A 7,524-nucleotide genomic window follows, 5' to 3' on the forward strand; every position below is an offset into this window, starting at 1 on the left:
ATATATATATTCTGAAATTCATTTGGAAATTGATAAGAAATATATAACAATGTTTCCTAATTATTTATAAGTTAAGCAACATAAACTGGGTGGCTCAGTTGGTTAAGCATCCGACTTCAGCTTAGGTCATGATCTCACACTCCGGGGTTCAAGCCCCACACCGGACTCTGCTGACAGCTGAGAGCCTGGAGCCTGCTTCAGATTCTGTGTCTCCCTCTCTCTTTGCCTTTCCCCTGCTTGTCCTCTATCCTCCCTCTGTCTCTCAAAAATAAACAAACCAATTTAAAAAGTTTTAAAAACATGTATCTCCAAGCACAGCAAAGCATAAAATACTTATGAATAAATTTAACCAAGGAAGTGAACAATTTGCCCCCTTAAAATTATATGATCCTCACTCAACATCATGGAAATACAAATCAAAACCATACTGAGATACCACCTCACACCAGTCAGAGTGGCTAAAATGAACAAATCAGGAATCTAAAGATCCTGGCAAGGATGTGGAGAAATGGGGACCCTCTTGAACTGTTGATGGGAATGCAAATTGGTGCAGCTGCTCTGGAAAACAGTGTGGAGATTCCTCAAAAAGTAAAAAATAGAACTACCTTATGACCCAGCAATAGCACTGCTAGAAATTTACCCAAGAGATACAGGGGTTCTGATGCACAGGGACACATGTACCCCTATGTTTATAGCAGCGCTTTCAACAATAGCCAAATTATGGAGAGAGCCTAAATGTCCATCAGTTGATTAATGGATAAAGAAGATGTGGTTTATGTATATAAAGGAATACAAATTGGCAATCAGAAAGAATGAAATCCTGTCATTTGCAGCAATGTGGATGGAACTGGAAGGTATTATGCTGAGTGAAATAAGTCAGTCAGAGAAGGCAGATATCATATGTTTTTACTCATATGTGGATCTTGCCATGGGGCAAGGGAGGGAGAGAAATAGTTACAAACAGAGGAGGGAGGCAAACCACAGAGATTCTTAAATACAGAGAAAAAACTGAGGATGGATGGGGGGACAGGGGAGGAAGAGGGAAAAATGGATGATGGGCATTGAAGAGGGCACTTGTTGGGATGAGCACTAGGTGTTGTATGTATGCCAATTTGATAATAAATTATATTAAAAAGATTACATGACATTGATGGAAGAAATTAAAGACACAAATAAAAGGAAAGATATCCTGTGTTCATGGATTGAAAGAATAAATATTATTAAAATGCCTATATGATCCAAGGTAATCTATGGATTCAATAAGCCCTATCAAAACTCCAATGGCAATTTTCATAGAAGCTGAAAAACATCATAAAATTCAAAAAGAACCCCAAAAAACCCCACATAGCCAAAACAATCTTGAGAAAGAAAAAAGCTAAAGACATCAGAAAATATATTACAAAATTATCATAATCAAAAGAGTATGGTTCTGACATTTTAAAAAAAGGCATGAGGACCAATGGAATAGAATAGAAAACTCAGAAATAATTACATGTATATACGATCAACTGATCTTTGAAAAGCAAGCCAAGAACATACTGTGGAGAAAGGACAGTCACTTTGTGGTGCTGGGAAATCTGGATATCAATATGCAAAACAATGAAAATGAACCTGAACTATTGTTTGAATGTTTGTATTCCCCAAAACACATATTTTCAAATCCTAATGTCCAATATAATGGTATTAGAAGGTGTGCCTTTGGGAGGTGATTAGGTCATGAGAGCAGAGCTCTCATGAATGAAATTAATGCTCTTATAAAAGAAGCTTGTTGGTAAGGATGTAGAAAATGTGAGAAGTTTATAAACTATTGGGAGGAATGTACATTGGTGCAACCACTGTGAAAAACAGTATGGAAAGTCCTAAAAGAATTAAAAGTAGAACTATACCTATGATACAGCAATCCTACTTCAAGGTATAGACCCAAAGGAAATGGTATCCATCTCTTGAAGAGATACCGGCACCCCCATGTTCCTTGAAGAGCTCTTCACAATAGCGAAGATACAGAAGCAATCTAAGTGTCTATTCATGGATGAATGGACAAAGAAATGGAGCATATATAAACAGTGGGATATTGTTCAATCATAAAAAGGAAATTCTGCCTTTGAAGACATGGATGAATCTGGAAGATGATAAGTGAAATAAGCCAAATACATTAAGGCAATTTCTATATGACCTCGTTTATATGTGAGAGGGGGAAAAAAAGTCAAATTTATAGAAGCAGAGGAGAGAATGTTGGGTGGCAGGGACAGGGGGTTGGCAAAATGTTTCTCAAAAACTGCAAACTTTCAGTTATAAAATGAATAAATTCTGAGAATCTAATATACATCATGGTGGCTCTAGTTAATAATACTCTATTGCTTGCTTGAAATTTGCTAAGAGTATATTTTAATTGGTCCTTCTATTTAAAAAAAAATTATCTGAGGTAATCAATGTATTCATGAGTTTGATTGTGGTAACCGTTTCACAATGTATACATGTATCAAATCATCACATTACATCTTAAATCTATACAATTTCAATTAGTCAATTAACCTCAATAAACGTAGAAGAAAAAAGGACTCTATTTTGATAATCCAACTCATATGACATTCTGGGAAAGATAGAACAATAGGGATAGAAATTAATCAGGATTAGCCAGGATCTAGAAACTTGGGTATGAGGGAACTACAAGGACACATGGGGAAATATTTTTGGTAACGAAACATTTATATACTGATGGTGATGAGGGTTACATAACTGTACGTATTTGTCAAAAATTGGAAGAACATAGACTAATAAGGATGAAAGATGTACTGTGATGATTATATCGTCACATGGAAAGCATGTGGAAGAATATTTTTTAACACTAAAATAGGGAAAGATGTTCTGAGCAAGATACAAAAGCCAATGAAAGTATTAAGAGATTTGATTATGTAAATGTAAAAATTGACCCGTCCAGCAGGTCAGTCGAAGCAGGTCCTGAGGGAGGGGGCAAGAATGGGGTAGGGCAGGGAGCACAGAGAATGGAGGCAAGACAATTTCTGATCAAGCCTCATTTATTGAGAGTACACACACATCTTATAAAGGATAGAAGGCAGGAAACAAGATAGATGAGTAGGTCAGTTGCTAGGAAACAGGGTCAAGTGATTATAATAAATGAGTTAGGGTAGGGGAGGAACCAAAACTGCAGCTTCAGCCCAGCACCTGGGGGCCCAATAATAAAGCCCAGACTGGCTGTCTCCAGCCCTGAATTGGGAGTGATAACACGGCTCTGCCCTGCAGGTGACTGATGTTTGGTCAAGGCATACATCTTGTCTTCTGGCAGCTCCTCTGGCAGCCCCCCACAAAAAATATTTCTACATGACCAGAAATATTCTGCACAGTATAAAAATATCCAAACTGACTCTTATTTAAAAGTTGGGGAAAAAAAACAGATTTTCCACAATGAAACAACAGACGCTTGAAAAACATAATAGAAGATTCCATTTGCAAAACAGCATAAAAGAACTTACTCAAAAAGACTACATTTACAAAGAAATATACTAGGTCTATATGAACATCAGAGAATGCTTGTTAAGTGAAAAGACCTACTCAGTTTTGGATAAGAATTCTCGATACGCTAAAGATATCTCTTCCTAAATCAAATCATAATGAAAATATTAATTAAACTTAGTTTTTACTAGAGTAGCCTATTAAATTTTTATGTTAAAACATATATATGAAAGAATAGACATAGTTCTGATAAGGAATAGTATGAGGGAGTACTAGTCTTATCAGATATCAAAGTGTCTTATAAATAAAGTGAATTACATTGTGTTTGCAATCGCATATGAATAAAAAATGGAAAATAACAGTATTAATTGGATCTAATCACACGTCATATTTTAGAATACAAACTTAGGATATCAAAGCAATGGGAGAAAAGAAGTATACATATCTACAAATACTCACCTAGAAAAAGAAATAAAATTTAACCTCTAGTAATTCCTATCAAAGTGTAGATGTATCAAAAAATTTACCTTAAAATATAATACCACAAAACAATGAAAAAATTCAGTATTGGAAAGCATGTGGAAGAATATTTTTTAACACTAAAATAGGGAAAGATGTTCTGAGCAAGATACAAAAGCCAAAGCAAGTATTAAGAGATTTGATTATGTAAATGTAAAAATACTTCTACATGACCAGAAATATTCTGCACAGTATAAAAATATCCAAACTGAACATTCACACACAATGGTGAACGGGATTACTTCTTCAGTGCATGACTAAACATACAGATCCACATGGAGAAGATCAGCAATCAAATAAAACAGGTAAAAGTCATTAAATAGAAAACCCACAAAAGAGGAATATCATAATTTTAGACATATGAATAGATACTCAAATTCAACTATAGTTATTGAATTTCAATTCTAGTAAGCAAATGAAACAAATATCTTTCATCAGATTCTCAAATGCCATAAATGTTTGTCAAACATAGGTTGCGTCAAGCACTGTACAAAAACAGGTGTTTTCGAGACCAAGTGAAGTAGTGTAATCTGGTTCAAGTTCATAGATGATATTCGGTCAATAACTATATTGTTAACAGTTTTAAATACACATACCTGTTGATGGAACAATTCCACTTCTAAAACCCATTCTTGAAAATTTTTGAAAAGACATCACTGCAGAGTTATTGAACATATAAAAAGATTCAGGAATATGAAAAGGACAGGAAATACAAATTTTACTATATCTTTATAAAGAATTTTGGGCAATATGAGGAATCTGAGAATGAGTAACTTCTATAGACTGATATGGAAAGATCTTCAGAGGCTGAGTGGGAAATGCACAAATTATACACAGAGACATAAATACAAACACATATATGGAAATATGATTTTATTAGCAAAGATTATTAGTTGAGAAGTCTTAGAAACAATGATAATCTTAGTATAATGACTATATATAGAAGAATAGGGAGACTATGGTGATAGATGGGGAGGATGTTTATTCTATATCATGTCCCCTTAGTATGGATTCTATTTTCAGTATTTATTATCATCTACTATGCTTTCAAATATATCTTAAAATGTTGGGGCGCCTGGATGGTTCAGTTGGTTAAGTGTCCTACTGATGATTTGAGCTCAAATCATGATGTCATGATGATGAGATAGAGCTCCATGTAGGGCTACACAGAAGAAGTGTAATGTTTCATTGATATTTTCATTGCACGTTATTTATTGACTCTAACTGTAAAAGCATTTACAGTAAAAAGGACTTCAACATTTTAAGGAGACTGGCCCTTCATGATGGATGATGCACTCATTGCTCATTTACCACTTCACGTGACCATTCCCCTCTCCCTCCTCAGAGCTGCTTCATAGCATTTGTCATCTCAGAATTCCACAGAGTGTAGATCAGTGGGTTCAGCATGGGAGGTATCACTGTATAAAACACACTCAATGATTTGTCAATGGGGAAGATCTTAGCAGGTCTCACATACATGAAAATACATGGGACAAAGAAGACCACCACAGTGATGTGGGAACCACAGGTCTGGATGGCTTTCCGCCTCCCTTCCAGAGACTAAGGTTCTTTACAGAGTGCAGGATGACACCATAAGAGGTGAGCAAGAGCACAAACACAATCGTGCAGATCAGTCCTCCGTTGGCCACCACTAACAGGCCAATGACATATGTGTCAGTACAGACGAGTTTCAGTAAGGGGTACATGTCACAGGAAAAGTATCGATGACATTAGGGCCACAGAATGGGAGCCGATAAATCGTGCTAATTTGAATTACTGAATGCAGAAAACCCCCGATCCAGGACCCTACCAGTAGCACAACACACACCCATTGCCTCATGACAACCAAATAATGCAAGGGCTTACAGATGGCCACATAGCAGTCATAGGTCATCACCAGCAGAAGAAAGACTTCTGATCCACCAAAAAAGTGTTCTGCAAATAGCTGGGTCATACAAGATTGGAAGGATATGGTGTTTTCCCCAAAGAACAAGTCTGAAATCAATCTGGGGGAAATGCAAGAGGAATAAATGACATCCATAAATGATAAGTTAGCAAGAAACAGGTACATAGGAGAGTCCAGGGTCTTACTGACAGAGTCATGACAATGAGCAGGTTGCCCACCACGGTCAAAATATAGAAGAGCAAGAACATAACAAAAAGTACCTTCTATTCCTTTCCATCCTGTGTGAGGCCCAAGAGGACAAAGTAGGTTACATTCTTTCTTGATTCCATCCAGTCAGCAGAGGAGCTGGCTTCTCACATTAGAAGCAGGTGATCTACAAAACAAAGTGAGGGAAACTTAAAAGCACTATAAGGTTATTGATTAATTCAATTAGGGGTGCCTGGGTGGCTCGGTTGGGCGTCTGACTTGGGCTCAGGTCATGATCTCACGGTTCGTGGGTTCAAGCCCCACATCAGGCTCTGTGCTGACAGCTAGCTCAGGGCCTGGAGCCTGTCTTTGGATCCTGTGACTCCTCTCTCTGACCCTCCCCTGCTCATACACACGCACACACACACACACACTCTCTCTCTCTCTCTCTCTCAAAAATAAATAAAAACATTAAAAAATTTTAATTCAATTAAAGAATTTAGAAGGACTACCTATTAGTGTGGAGTGTTTCATAGATGCTGCAATTTCCAAATTGAAAAAGCCATGGTTTGCACTCAGTGATAACATACATAATAATCACACCAATGTAATAAAAATATTATGAAAAGGGTTACATAATGCAAAGATCATGGGTAAAAATATATCAACGAAATAGTAAATGCAATCAGAACAGGCTTCCCAGAGAAAACAATGCTTTAGCTGACTTTTAAAGGAAAAGTGGAAGGACACGAAAAGAGAGCAAGGGAATTCACAAAAAGGTGCACAGTTTAGAAAGTCACAAAAGGGAAATACTTGAGATTAACTTAAGGTACTTGTATTCAAATTGAATGGATCAAATTAGGAATGGAAGGTCACTGCCCTGGTTGATTATGCCCCATTTTCCTGACCAATAAATGTGGAAGCATTCCACTATTGTGTCTCTCCCTTAACTTCATATATGCAACATCTCCAACTTCGGATATCTCCAATTGGATATCAGTACAGGACTTGTAATTATAACTGAATTTTTACTTTTCAGCAATAAACGTAGGTGGTCCCCACCTCATTAGGTGGTATTATCTTCTACATCATTGCTCGGACAAAAAAATATCACCAAGTACCCTTCTTGCCTTTCTTGTTCTTATATCACATATTGATCCCTTCAACAAATCTTATGAACCTTCTTTAAAATATATCACAAACTTAATCATTTCCCTCCCCTACCCATCTTTTATGGTCCACCTTACAATAGCCATGTCCCTCCCTTTTCATTCTGGCCTCCATCAATTTGTTCTCCTGATGCAACTTAAAAATGATCCTTTTTAAATCAGATTCTGATCTATCACTCCACTGCTAACAATGTCTACAGTGGATTACAATCACACACTTACAACTTAATGTTTGAAATATAATATGATTATATTTCCTCTTACAGTAACAGG

General features: G+C 36.5%; 1 pseudogene; it reads right to left on the reverse strand.

The window, feature by feature from the left end:
- Window positions 1-5,331: 5,331 nt before the first annotated feature.
- Window positions 5,332-6,225, reverse strand: LOC115272112 (annotated as a pseudogene).
- Window positions 6,226-7,524: the final 1,299 nt, after the last annotated feature.

Source organism: Suricata suricatta, chromosome 11 (genome assembly GCF_006229205.1).
Source record: "Suricata suricatta isolate VVHF042 chromosome 11, meerkat_22Aug2017_6uvM2_HiC, whole genome shotgun sequence".
NCBI classification, from domain to species: Eukaryota; Metazoa; Chordata; class Mammalia; order Carnivora; family Herpestidae; genus Suricata; species Suricata suricatta.